Source organism: Lepisosteus platostomus, chromosome 11 (genome assembly GCF_059453375.1).
Source record: "Lepisosteus platostomus isolate fLepPlt1 chromosome 11, fLepPlt1.hap1, whole genome shotgun sequence".
Taxonomy (NCBI): Eukaryota; Metazoa; Chordata; class Actinopteri; order Semionotiformes; family Lepisosteidae; genus Lepisosteus; species Lepisosteus platostomus.
This window is the reverse complement of record NC_142621.1, coordinates 25295836-25310443: the sequence shown is the minus strand read 5'-3', so window position 1 is coordinate 25310443 and position 14608 is coordinate 25295836. Positions and strand designations below refer to the sequence as shown.

Genomic DNA, 14608 nt, shown 5'->3' with positions numbered 1-14608 from the left:
TGTGCTACAAGAATATTTGCCAGTATCAAATGATCATAATGCATCTCTTCCAGGCTAAAATAAGCAACAGTAAACACTGGTATTTAACTGGAATATAGTAGCATAAGAAGTGGCACAGTGGTGCTGTCTCAGAGCACTGGGGCCATGAGTTCATCCTCAGACGTGGGGCTTGTATGTTCTACAGGTGTTTGCTTGGGTTGTCTTCAAGTAATTGGCTTTTGTGAAAATTGTCCCTGGTGTGAGTGAATCCTGCCTCTGGCTCTCCTGCAACCCTGTATTGGATAATGCAGTTAGAAAATGGATGGATTCAAGCCTTCATTACCTTTATAGAATTATTTCCTTTTACCACTAGTTTTAGTACTGGAAACCACTGCAATTTTAAGTCATATCCATTCAGCTATGAACTATTTTACCTTTTGTATACCCTCCTGAAACAGTGCTGCTGCGCATTCCATGCAAAAAACACTACATCCATTCGGTTACCAGAAAGGATCATTAAAACACTAAAGAAAACATACTCATTAAGCACAATTTGAGACTTTACATCTCATTTAATATGGAGACCATAGACTGACACTGACTCAATACATCCAGTGAAAGTGGGTCAAGCTTTTAGAGACAACCTGTAGAGTCTCACTGTCAGTCTCCGAGTCTGCAGAATGATTAAGATGCACAGTCTCTGGGGTGGGAATTCTTTCTTCTTGGCTTATTTGCCGATAAGGGAGAGTTGACACATTCAAGAACACCATCCACAATTCAGAGGCAAGGTGATTAGGAGACTCTCCTCCGGCTCCTCTTTTCATCATACAGGGAGATGGCTGGGAGCAGCACTCGGATAATGGACACTGCCACCCACGCCACCATGTCATTCAGTTCTTCCATCGTTATCTGTTTTAAAGCAACAACAAATGTAGGTTAACCACGGAGGACTAACATTGTCTTTTATTGCTTTTAACAGGGTGTCAGCTGAGCATTAGACAGGATTCATCCATTCTCCCAGCAAACAGTGATAGGCTGATTTCTTTTAAGGTCTTATTTTTCCCCGACTTCTCCTTGGAATACGTCATATTCTATTCTCATTTTTCCACAGCCTAGAAGCCTATTCTGGACTTTTCTTCCATTTGCTTTCCCTTCTTACCTCTCTCCCAAAACCAAAGCATTGTGCATTTTAATACACTGTATTACAATTAAAACACAAGATGAAAGGTTCTTATAAATGTAGCCTGGCAAAGAATAATTAGCACAGGACACATTTTGGGTTCTTTATTTCTAGGCGACTATGTGGTCTGATATGTTCTTGGTTTAAAAAAATAAAAGACATAACGATATTTCTATATACACAAAATACGGCAGTGGTTCACGCAGCGCGTTCAGAAATAAGCCGCTCACCTCTCAGCCCTCACCGAGAACTACATTACGATAATTAGTACGATACCTACAATTGCGAACACTTAAACGGTGCTAAACATAAGTCCCTGTAAAGAATGAAGGAAGAGAAAATACAAGGAGCATGTGAAACCCATTACTAACAAACCAATAAACAGATATCCCCAGCCCGAGTAGTTGCCTAAATACTCTACTGCTTCAGTGTACTCCGTTAAAATCCAATATCCGTCTTGCTAATCTTGTCTCAATCCTATGAAATACCCCTCTATACTCATTTAGGGAAATGACACCGTATTTACCGTTACGACTCTGTAGAAGTTACGGGTTCTTTTTAACGGTAACTCACTGCTTCTTAGTCCCTACTGCCCATGCGCAGAACGCTGGACTCAACCGTCAGGAACCGCCATCTAGTGGATTTGGAATAACTCCGCTATTCACCACTGGGTCACAAAATAGCTACAAATTGGTTTCTGGTACTAAATCCGTGTTTCGAAAATCATACTGCTTGGGGCACATTGCATTCTCTTCTTCTGAAGAGATACCAAGGGTTTTGAGTCCCAGCTGGGTTTCTTCACAAGTCTTTTTCATAGGAACCCAATTCCAACAAATTACATACAGTAATTTCTGATTTTCTCGGGCAATGCAATAGATGCTATTAATGGAATACAAGTACATTTTAAAAGACAACCTTAGATAATGTGACAATCAGTGCACTTTTCAGTCCTTCAGATATCCCTTGTGGTGTCTCCGGGGGAAAGTTTATGCAAATGAGAGAAGTACTCACACCACACTTTTCTTTCCTGAGTTTCGTGGCGTTTCTTCCTCCAACTATCTTCCAAATCCAGTCCGTAATCCGCTCTCTTAATCCTGTTCCGATCCGAGTTCCAAAAGTCCGTAATAAACCCAATCCATAAACCATAAACCATAAACCATAAACCATAAACCTTTTCTCCCTTCAGTAGTCCGTTATTCCTTAGTCCGACCTTTCACATAAACCTCTTTCCTCTCTATCTTTCTCCCTGTTCACTGCCTCCGGGGCACTTATATTTCGGTTCCTGATGCGGCTCAGCTGTGTCTCATTGTTTCTCAGGGTAGACCCTTTCCATATACGGGTCAGCTTATTCTTTTTGGCAGCCATTTTGCTCAGGTCCATATCTAGTATTTTAACTAGGTCATTCTGAAAATACCTGTTATGAATGACCCTTCCCCTGGTCATCTTACACCCTTTACTTGGCTGGCCTGTAATGTGGGTGTTATATTCTATGATTTTCTTCTTGTTTTATTTATTACCTTGTCCAGTAGGTGGCAGAATTAGTACAGTAAGGGACTAGGCTTAAGGAGCAATATTTTTTAATCAAGCTGACATCTTCCTCTAAAATATGTTTTTTATTCGGTAGTGGTATGAAAAACACAACCTGAAAATATAGTAATGAAAATGAAAAGTCAAGCTTGTGCAACCAGGTGATGTGCAGCTGGGCACGGGAATCGGGAACAGCGCCTCGTGCGGGCTGGTAGACCCTCGCTTCCAGCCTGCTGTCCGCCTGACTTTCTCTCCCATGGTTCTTTCTAATCTGTTAGGTAAGATCTGAAGTAATAAGGCTTTTTTAAAAGGTCTGTAAATTTATGTTTACTGATGTCATAGTTTCGGTTTAAGGTTTACTCGTTTATATTTGTTTTAAGAGTATCAAAAGTGTATTCGGGCTCTGCGGGTTATCAGAGACGAAATTGAACTTCGTTAGCTAACTGTGTTAAGTCGCTAGATGAAAACTGTCTGTGTGTTGTGAGTTAATTTCTTAGTGAGTTGAGTTGTTATGTTGTGTCGCGTTTAAATGGTGTTATAGTAAACAGGGGAAAACAACATGTACGAGGGTAGGAGTCAGACTCTTGCTACCAGCCTGCTGTAAACCTGACTTGTACGTATTTCTGGAAACGCTCCCTTATTTTCTTCTATTTTTTAGAAAATAAACTTTAAAAAAGGGAGCCGTGTATGAGTTCCTCTTGCGCACGCCGGTGAGTGCACAAGATCAACGGTAAAGCTGCCAGAACTGAGAGGGACCCGCTAGAGGTCACCACAGCCAGGCAGAATAGGGACTGTGACGTAAACTTGAGTAGTGCGTTATGGGAGTTGTAGTTCATAAAGCCAACGCTATGTCCGTGAGCAACTATAGCCAGTTCTAAAAGCCGGCTCCCCTTAAGTAAGGATTACACTTGCATTCCAGGCTTTTCTATGGAAGCCCGTTTCCGCCAGGTAGTAAAAAAAAACGCGCTATGGTATCTCAGAATTGCAACTTAGCAACTCTGAATTATGACTTAGTAACTCTTTATATCTCACATTTGCGAGTTCGAAATAGCCCATATTTCATTGTCTGTCCTTTTGTTATTGTAACGGATTCGGGTTCTAGGGCTTGTGCCCTCGCCGCTCCCACCCTAGTTCGTACCTCACTGCATTGGCTCGAACCCAGCTCCTGAGTTGTTGAGGACAAGACCTGTATAACTATATATGGCTACAATACCAGAATTGACCATAATTAAAATTGCATTTCTACACTTCTTTTCCATCCCAAAGGATTAGAGGTGTAAATTATTAAAAGGCAAACCGTGTGTTATATTTTTGGGGTCTCTCGGCTCCACTGGCAGAGCCAGACTGTTTGGGACGTGTGACCACACAGGTTTGATACCGTGAAGGCTTTGAGTTAGAATGGCGACATTCAAATTAAACATTAAATCGGACATCGCCCTTTTGTGTGGATTTTCTCATTAAAACCTAATTATTAATATATATATATAAAAAAACAAGTCCGTACAGGGACGAATACTGTAGCTTCCCTGCTGCAGCTTTTAATGACGTCTTTACTTGTACACGCTGGATACGTCAGATAAGGCAACTGCTTTGCAGATCTGACGTAATAGACAACATTTTGGTTATACCGTGGTTTATGCTCAAGTCCGTATTATACAAAATAAAGTTTTACCGCTCACGAACACGACGGATTTGTTTTCAAAATAGATTAATTAATTAATGGATTAATGGAACGATATCAGGGATAAAAATGGAGAGAAAGAAACCGGGATCTGGAGCTGTGAGTGTACTATCCATACGTTTATATATTTGAACTTTTAGGTAGTGAATTTAAAAAAAAAATCAGCATTAGTTTAGCTTTAAAATGTAAGGTTTAGTAAAACAGTAAAAACGTACACCTCGTAGTAATATTTCTAATACTGTTCTAAAAGCTCTAGAAGGTAAAATAAATGGAACATGATTTTAAAATTCCAGCTATGTGTTCTATTTCTGAAATCGTGGGTTAATAATTTATTGTTAACCCTTTCTGTATTTTATGGGAATATACGTACTGTACTTTTCTTTTGTTCTCTTAAGATGTCTTGGGTGAGAATATGCCTTCCCAATCTAAAACTCTAAACAGACTTAGAGAATCAACTCGTTTGTGCAGAAGAAAAAAAAAAGAATGTTATGAACTGATTTAGCCCTCTGAACACCCTAGGGTAACTCTTCTTACCTATCTATAAAAAGATATGTCAGGAACCGTGGCCTTTAAATGCAGGGACTGCTTTTAAAAGTTAGTTTTGTAGCTGATTATGCCACCTAGCAATTCTAAAGACCTTTTCCCCCAGCAACAAGTTCTTTTTATCTTCCAGAACCACTAGTGCATCCACAGACCAGAAGTCATCCTACATAATTTCCATTTGTATTACAGTACTTTGCAATTCCAGTATCTATCATAGCCTAATCCACAGAACAAATATTACAACTTATCCACCAGAGGTACTTACTTACTCACAGAACATATTGCAGACCAGCTCAAGAGCCCCATTTGACCCCAGTTACCAAAACCAGAGTTCCAAAGGAAAAGTCCAGCTGCAAATATTCTCCCAAACCCAGCCCCAGTTGGAGACCTGGTGTGCCTGCTTCTGTCATAGCAAAGAAACTCTGTGTAGTCTTAGGGATCCTCCTCAGTCCTGACTGAGTCTGTTTTTTAATATGCCCCCCCCATTTGTCTCTGAGTCAATTTTTTGAGTAGAGAGGGGAGGAAGACAATGCCTTCCTCCCTTGCTCACTGTAGAGAGTCCCTGGTGTCCAAACCCTCTCCTGGGTGCTGTGGTACAAATTGGTTATTCCTTTTTCTTCTGTTTCTGTGTGCTCTGGCTCTGTCACTGGGGTTATTAAAGCCCCCCTACCTTTCTTGGGGGGGGGGTTGATAGTTTTGGGTGTAAGCAGAGCTAACTTCTTGGGGCTCATTGATCAAATGGCTATATACAGATGGCCAGGTGTAAGATTGCTCTAGAACATTCTAGATTTTCTAGAATTGTTATGTTCTAGATCCACCTCCTCAGTCTGAGGCTCGGCTACGCCAGTTTTGACATGCCATGTGTCTTCTCTGAACTGTGTGGTAATTAACAATGTTTGCAATAGCATCTTTGATCAGTAGGAAGCCCCAGAACAAAGAAAGACACATATTACCACCCTCATTGAAGTCACTGGTCATTCTATACAAACTTCTATGCAAAGTCAACATTGTCCTTGATACCTGCTGTTGCCCCCACACCCATTTTATTTCACTCTGTGACAGATGAAATCATTTCTGCCATCAGCTCTGCTTGTTTTTTCTGGCGTTTTGGCTGTGGTTCTGTGAGGTACGATAGTTATGTTCTGTGTTTCAGGGCTGCTACACCATGCTGTATGCACTGCAGGGAGAGCAGCAGCTGTTGGAGAGACCCGTCGGCACTAAACTGCCGTTAATCCCAGGGTCTAAACCTCAATTTTGCAGGACTGCTCTTTCGGAGAAAGTAAGTGTAACCTAAAATGAAAAGCATGAATACATTTATTCTTATTTAAATCCAAACATTTAAATTGTAAAAAATGACATGTTTATTCATGGTTTTCTTTCTTTTTAGGGGTAAACCAACATGTAAAATTGTATAATATGAAATGATACCTGGGACACATTAACACATTTCTGTGTGTGTTAGTATAATGTGGTTGCTGTAATGATTAAACTGTAAGCAAACTGTCTTCCCTTGACATCTTTGTGCATATAACATCAGGAGTAAGGTTATATATTTTTCTAGACGCAGTATATTGATCACATTATTGAAATTCACCTGTACTGTATGCCTTAAAGCTTATTGTGCTTACTGTCTTTTTGCAATGTAGATATTTTTAGTTGGCTACAATGACTGAGAAATTGGAATTTGATTTTCAAGAACGTAGAAAAAAATGATAACAGCGATTCTGGAGTAGTCTTCCAAGAAACTGGCGACCGCCTTCGGAGGGGGGAGAAAAAAAACATTCTCATTTTTATGTTCAGAAACATAGGGGGATACATATCTGTGTTTACCTGTACATATCATGTTTTAATAAAATACTTACCTTCTATTTCAGCTGCACCAGCCATCTCCTGACTTCACTCTGACTGATCCCCGTGGTTTCCTTTTGGATTCGAAGTACAACAGCCTCCATGACCCCCACCTGCGCACCTATTACCATCGCAAGGGCATGCAGGAGTCTCTGCAGAACAGAGGCTTAATCAATGAGCAGAAGAAAGTAAGGCTGTTTGGAGTTTGTGCAAAGAATGAGGCTTTTTTGGTATGGTGAAGGAGTGAGGTGTTGTCAAAAAAAATAGACCAGGTTCTAGCTCATTTAGCTGTAATAGTTTCCAGTAGCGTGATTTAACTCATGTCTGCACTCCAGCATAGATGTATTCGGTGGGCAGGCCTTTGGTTGTAATCAAAGCATGTAATAGTAGATGTAATCAAAGCAGGCCTATGGTTTGTGCTAAAGTCCTTATGCTCAATAGATATTCAAACACAGAGTACTTGACTGTGCTCTAGATTTGTAAAATAAAAATAAAAACATTTAACCTCCTAGACAGTACTTGAAACATGTTTTGTCTGTTTTCAGGTCCTCTGCTCTTTGAAAGAATACAATCAATATCATAACTACCTTAGCAATGTGAAGTTGCAGTATGACAAAAATTATGTGACTAAACAGGTAAGTGTGATGTTTTTAAACAACCGTCCATCTGATTCTGACTCTTCATCATAGACTTCTGCCTTTATCCAGCCCTCAATCAGTAACGTTTCTAGATGAAGGCTTCCATAAGATCTCTCCATTATGCACTTTTGAATATACTGCTGTCATCATGTCATCTTCAAGGAAGTCTCTACCTTGACTGTGTTTGTATTCTAAGGATCAATTTCAATGTTTTCTTTCAGTTTCTTCTCTAATTGCTATGAAGCTCATTTCTGTTTTAGTGTTTTGACGCTGACGATGTTGTTGCTTATGTTTGTCACTGCTCTAGCCTATTTTAGCTTCTTCTTGTTAGTTCAGCCATACTGTACATCTTTTCATGATACTTTGTGTTCTTTATAGCCCATATAGTCCTTTCTGCATGCAGGATATGGGTTTCATATCATAAGAAAAGTTACGAATGAGAGGAAGCTCTTTAGCCTGTTTGGTAATTACTTGCTAATTGGTCTGTGAGTCTCATCCAGCTGTTTCTTGAAAGAAGTCAGCATTCAACAAGCAGACTTGACTGTGAGGATTTTGAATATTTGAAACAGGTCGCCTTGTAGTCTTCTCTGTTCACGATAACAGAGTTAAAAAAAGATAGTTTTTTTATTCATTGAGGCTGGGCAATATATCTGGATGTTTTTCTTTGTGGAAAACCACTAATTGTACCACCCGAATCGGAGCATTCACTGCTTATCTGTACTGCTCTGTAGACTTTAATCCATTTTCAGTGCAAAAAAATGTATTTTTCCAAACACATGTTAATACAGGCAGCTTTTGTGTGTAGTCCAAAACAGAATTTATAAGTCTTCTTTGCCAGACAAGGCTGAAAAACGACTTGAACTTCCATCCATCCCTTTCCATCCACGTCATCTAATCTAACCGCCTCATCTAAGGGCTGCAGGGAGCAGGGGCCTATCCCAGAAAGCAACGGGCTTAAGACGATATACACCCTTGACCAGAATTAAGTCCATTGCAAGACACACACAGACACAAATTCACTCTAGAACCAATTTTCCTAGAAACCTTTTTTTCTACCAGTATAGTATGGCTTTTGACTGTGGGAGAAAACCAGAGCAAACCGTGAAAAACCAATGTGAATATGGGGAGACCATACAAACTCCACACAGACAAATCACCTCAGGCTCAGAATAGAGCCCCTGGCCCCAGTGTTGCGAGATAACAAGGTTAACCACTGTATCCAAGATATACATCTTAAATTGAAATGTTTAGATCAACAAACTACAGTAGCTCAGCCTTCACTCTTATACATATGCAAACACATTCTATCGGTGTGAGTTCAAATTAAAAATCTAATGGAAAAAGTCAGTGTTGGTTTTGAAGTGAACACTCGGCTATAATAGTGCTTAGGAGAACCTTGCAATGAAGGGAGTGTGGCACTCTATTAAAAGGCTGTGCTGGCTTTCAGAAAACAATAGTGAAGAAGTTCTTGGAGCTCCAGGAGCAGAACGAGATTCCCAGGGATATCAGCTTCACCGATGTGAGGGAATGGCTCCTGGAGGAAGGATCCAAGAATATTTCAGACCAGTTTATGGCTAACAGAGACAGGTAATAACATACGGAAGCTCCTCACTCTTTAACAGCAAGTTCCTGCCTTTTGGATTCCTGATTTGTTGTATTTGTATCACATTTTTTTTTGTTTCGCTGTAAATATGTGTAAATATTTTACTGTTATGTTTAAACATTAGATGTCAAGAATACAACTGTAAGTAAAGGTTTGCCTTAAGTTAATTAATTGTGCAAGCAAGTGGAAGTCTTGACTGAGTCAAAGTTTTCCAAAAGATGAACATCTGCTCTACGGAAATACCACATTCACAAATTCCTCTGCTGCTGTCTGACATTGCCTTGTGGATGAAGCTTTCTTTGCTGTTGTTGTTTATGAAGGCACCAGGCAGGAGCTCTGAAAACAGAGGAGATATGCAGACAGGCTGAGGTATGAGAATACAGTTTGATTTATTTTGACCCAGGGCTGCTCCTGGTCATCACCTGGATGGGAGATCTTTAATAGCTGGTTTCCTTCTGCATCTTAAACTGATTAGAGACATTTATATCCACTCTGGCAAGTGACCTTGTGACACCTCTGTAAATACAGCATGATTGGGGAGCAAGCAAAAGATAACAGGATCTCTAGCATAACTGTTTTAAAAGATGTTCTCTTTCTGACAAGTAATTAAGCATTTATGTTGCAAAATGCTCATTAAAAAAATTATCTCACCTTATAGTGTATACGCCTCTTCCAGCCGAACAGATTTCTGCAGAGTGGATACCCTTAGTGAATCATGTTACTGTATTGTCACACTTAGACTTCAGACACTTTTCATACGCTTTTATGAATCCTACATTTCACACTGTAGCTTAACTCACTTTTGAAACACATAGTTTATTCACCCCTTTCATTGATTTATCAGCTTTCAGATCACCGGCATTATCAATATACAGTATTTAGCCTCATCGGTTTTCTACATCAGCTTAATCATGTTTCTTGTTTTTTTTTCACATTCTCACTGTACATTGCTGTATGGTATGTTATTTTCCCAGTTATTTTGTCTTTGGGCTTCCCAGACCACATTCAGCTGCTGAATGCTCCTAATATGCTGAAAAATGCCCAAAGGCCTCATTTGCTAAATTGTAAAAAGGGGAGAGATTCAGCTCCACATGATCTAACAGATTCCTCAATATTTAATGTACCACCTATAAGCAGGTGACATAAATATAAATATCTAGTAGCGTAGCTGTTCTGTGCTCAACACAATCTAGCTTTCTGCTGTTTCTCATCGGCTTTGCCTTTTCACTGACGGCTCTACAGATGTGGAAAATCAGAGAAAGGGCTTTACATATGAGAATAGAGGAAGATGCCCGGAGGGAGGTGCGACAGGCCCAGCTGAAGAATCAGACCAGAGCTAGAAGGCACAAAAAGGTACTGGAGTAATGAATGTTTGGATTCATCCTCTTAAGGTGAACTTTTCTTCATGCAAATTCCGGACTTGACACTGACCTTGCAGCTATATTTTGTTGTATTTCCAAGATGAGCACCTATAGGTTTAAATTAATAACCTAAACTAATACCTTTGGATCCTCGGTGACCACAATAATCATGGTATGTTGGCACCTCTTATATTGTGCATCTACTCTAGGGTGGTTATGCCAAGATATGCTACAGAGGTGCCAAAACACCATATTCTGGTAGTGTTTGGTGCCTCCAATTCATGGTTATAGCACTGCATCTCCAAAGCCCATGGTTTATCTCCAGCCTTGGGCACCTCCCTGTGTGGCATTTATTCTGCGTGTTGTGGGTTTTAATTCCAAGTAACATCCCAGAGACATGCTGCTTTGCATAATTGGCTGTTCTAAAGTATCCCTCAGGGGTATCTCCCCAAGAGGATCCAAGAGGGTGGTTGATGATCTCTCCTCTTCATTACCTAAGCATTAGAGGAGAGACATTGCTGCTTCAATCTCTTATATCCAGCCTGCAAGGTTCTGAACTACACACAGAGTCTTTCATCCAAGTAATGTCGGACCCAGCCTTTCTTCTTCTGAGCTCTGACCAGACCCAGCTTCCCAGCTTCAGGGTGCTGTAGATTGAGATGAGATTGGAGTCTCCTGTAGTGACCTTATGGATGGGAAGTTTTCTACTGCTAACAAGATGTTCAACAATGAGATGGACCTTTTCATCTTTTGTTGAGAGGCTTTCCTTTTTCATTAAACAATAGCCACTTGTGAAAGGTTTTCTGTCATTCTCAGGCATTTGAATATTATAAAAGGAAGGTTGCTCTCCAGCAGCAAAAGCTAAATGAGAGTTTACAGGAAAGGAAGGATTTTGAGAGAGAAATGCAAGACCGTATTAAAAGGCAATATTTTAATGAAATACTTCAGTCTGGAAAACAGGGTAAGCTTCTAGATCCAATAATTTGCAGTGGTGCAACTATGATTAAGTTCACAATTTAATGTGTTTTAGTTTGTTGGCTAGAAGGAATGATGCAGGTTGACCATCTTCAGGTTTACTACTGATTACAGAACTGTAGAATTTGTTTAATAAACACCTACAATTACAAAATTCCAAAGCTTTTCAATCATATGGCTGTATGAAAAGAATAATATGTATGTACTGAGATCAAAACTTTTTAAAGGGAAACACGCAATAAGTTGCAGGTATCATAAAATAATACATTAAGAAGGAATCCTTCATTATCTTCAGATTGTTTAATTTCCAGCCACAACATGTACATACATTATATTCAACATTTCTGTAATCCACATTTTGTTATAAAAACATTTACAGTATCTATTGATCTAAACTATCTGAAATAACTATTCAACTAAAAGGATGTTTTCTTTGTGGCACAGCTTCTACTGAGATCATTAGCACGGAGAATAGAGATGTTACCATTGCTAATGAGAAAAGTTCTAAAATCACCAAAGGTCAGTATTTTCATTTGTTTCTAGAAAAAATAAAGGTTTTGAAAAAAGTTATGTTTTGACAAATTTTCCAATGCAGCTGCAGAGAAATTCAGTGGGTGCTGAGATACTGAAAGATATTGTGAAAGACAATGGAACATATAATCCAAAAAATCAGTTTAGTTCAATTCAGTTTTATTTGTATAGCTAATTCAGATAAAAACATGTCAATGATTAATTCACAAGTGTTGGGTTTTGAAAGCTTTGGTAACATCTACTGTTAAGGCTGAAAAAGGTTCCAATTAAGTCTGGGGATCTCTGGGCAGCCATTGTGCCACAGTCTGGTGCAGTAAAAGTGTTGTGAGCTAAGGTGTGAAAATGATTTAAATTATATGGGTAAACAGATAAATAAATCTTAATCAGCATCCTAATTGTATCTATGAATAAATACATGTTTTTTGCCTTGTTTGGATGTTAATTGGATTGATCACTTTTTTATGCATGCCATGAGAATTCTAATGCGACAATAATTCTTTTCTCTCCACTGAAGAGGTGACTACTGATTCCAAATGGTTTCATGAAGTCCCTCTGATCAGTCAGCTGTCTGATGGGTAAGTCCTACATTCTGCAGTTGTGGTATGTTAAGCATCAGTGCTTACATAAAGTTTTTATTTTAAGCATTTTAAGTATGGTGATACGTAAATGTTTAAAGAGCAACTGTTTTCTATTTTGAGCTCACTTCCCCAGCTGAGTTCGTGAAATTGCTTTTTCTCTCTTTGCGAATGCATGAATCAGTCTGTTAACAGTACAGAACATGTGCATATTGTTGTGTTAGCTCATGTGCATTTTTCCAAATCCTAGATATAGTTTACCATAGACTGACTTTGTTGTAATGACTAGAACATTGACATTGAACACTGAACCTTCGCAAAAATAAACTGTTGTATTGTACTTATGTATAACTCTGATCATACTGCATTACAACAATAATATATTAGTCATATTAAAACAAATTTCTATCATAATAACAATTTGTTGTGGCACCGGTATAAAATGTGAAGTTTTGCTGAAGTATTGACAGTGGGAGAAATGTCTGGTCGTGTTTGAATGGATGTTATGTTTCAATCAACAACCACCAGAGGGCAGTAACAACTAAGTAACACTAAGTCATCAAATGTGTTGGAAACGCATTTTGGGCCTTGTCCTGAAAGATGCAGCAACAACATACAGTTGTATGCAAACGTTTGGGCACCTCTGGTCAAACTGCCTGTTTCACAGAATCTTTAAATTCTCTAAGGTCTAATCTCTATGAAGTTAACAGGGTACAAACATAAACATGACATATTTCTGCACATTTCAATGCAGAATTACTATTTATTTTCTGAATTGAACTGTATTTGTCATGTGTCAATTATGAGGTACCCAGTATGAAACTGGTTAGATACATTGCGCCTGACCAAGTAGTTGTTGTTGAAAACTACTACTTAACTACTAAACTGATGTAAATTACCAGTGATCTTGCTTCACATAGGAACACGATTGTACCATACTCGCTAAAGTGTTATGGAACAGTTGCAGTTTGAAGTTTAAGATTTATCATTTCCAATGTGCTATTTTGTTGTGGTGATTTTTATTTTATAAGCCTCTCATATTAAAGTAAAAACCTAAGCAAGTTTTAGACATCCAGTAGGTAAATTGAAAAAGTACGAACACAATCGTGGTTAGGAGGCCATCTTTTTTACACAGGAATATGCTTTAAAATAGATTAATTGTTCTGCCACTAGAAAAGATGCCTATATATTGTTAATTAGTCACCATTTTTTATTATTGCAAAATATAGTTCGTATTTTGTCCATGTAGTAGCAATGTCACACTAATTAATTTTTATCATAATGTTTTTTAGTGAAAGGAAGGTGATTGAGAAAAGTTTATATGGACAGGTAAGGTACACTGCTTATCTGAATGTAATGGATGCATTTTATTTTTCCAGATAGCTCCTTGAGGTTAAAATGCACAGTGTCATAACTAAAGAACAAATGTAAAGAAATATGTTAATTTGTTCCTTCAGTACAGTAAATCCTGAAATTTAGTCCACCTAGCTGTTGCTTAGTGGTTCCTTCCCTGACATGTTCAGCTCAGCTCCCACTAGGTTTTGATTGTGGCTGCCCTGGCGTTAGAGCCACATAGCCACTCCTCAGAGCAGAGATATTCCACTATGCCAAAGGTCTGCGCCTCTTTGCCAGAGAATATTAAGCTGTCAAGGTTCCAAGGGGGTGACTTCACTTTCTACCATAGACTCGATGCCAAAAGAACCCTTTGACACTGCCTCCTCTGGAATGAAACAGGGGTCTGCACATTTAATTATTTATAAATTAAGGGATCCACTTAAAATGTGCAATACTGACCATTCTATTTCTTTGGTTAGACTGGTATTCTGTTGTTCTTGCTTCATTTATATATTAGAAATACTGTACTGTATATATTTTTCTAGACATAGAACAGTATATCTATAATAGATTTTTACTATACTGTATAGACAACAGTATATTTGTATTAGTTGCGTCTGTGCTGGCATTCAAAATTTGGTTGCAAATTTCTAAATGTTAACATGGGAAACAATGAACCCTGACAAGTAAGTAAAAGTAGGTCTTATATTGATAGGTGTACTGTATATTGAACATTTTTCGTGCTCTGTGGTTACTTTTGTACTATTGCTTTAAAACAGATAACAACGGAAGAGCTTAACGAAATGGCGGAGAATATAGTGGTGTGGGTGGC

General features: G+C 38.7%; 1 protein-coding gene and 1 long non-coding RNA gene across 2 annotated transcripts in view; one reads left to right on the top strand and one right to left on the bottom strand.

Annotated features, from left to right (window-relative positions):
* Window positions 1-14608, top strand: part of LOC148652219 (acyl-CoA-binding domain-containing protein 6-like) — a 61826-nt gene that overhangs the window by 14139 nt on the left and 33079 nt on the right. The window lies entirely within an intron of this gene.
* Window positions 522-2304, bottom strand: LOC148652223 (uncharacterized). Its single transcript, XR_015925259.1, has 2 exons — window positions 2171-2304; window positions 522-888 (listed from the first exon to the last, which is right to left on the bottom strand). It is a non-coding gene; the product is annotated as an uncharacterized LOC148652223 (long non-coding RNA).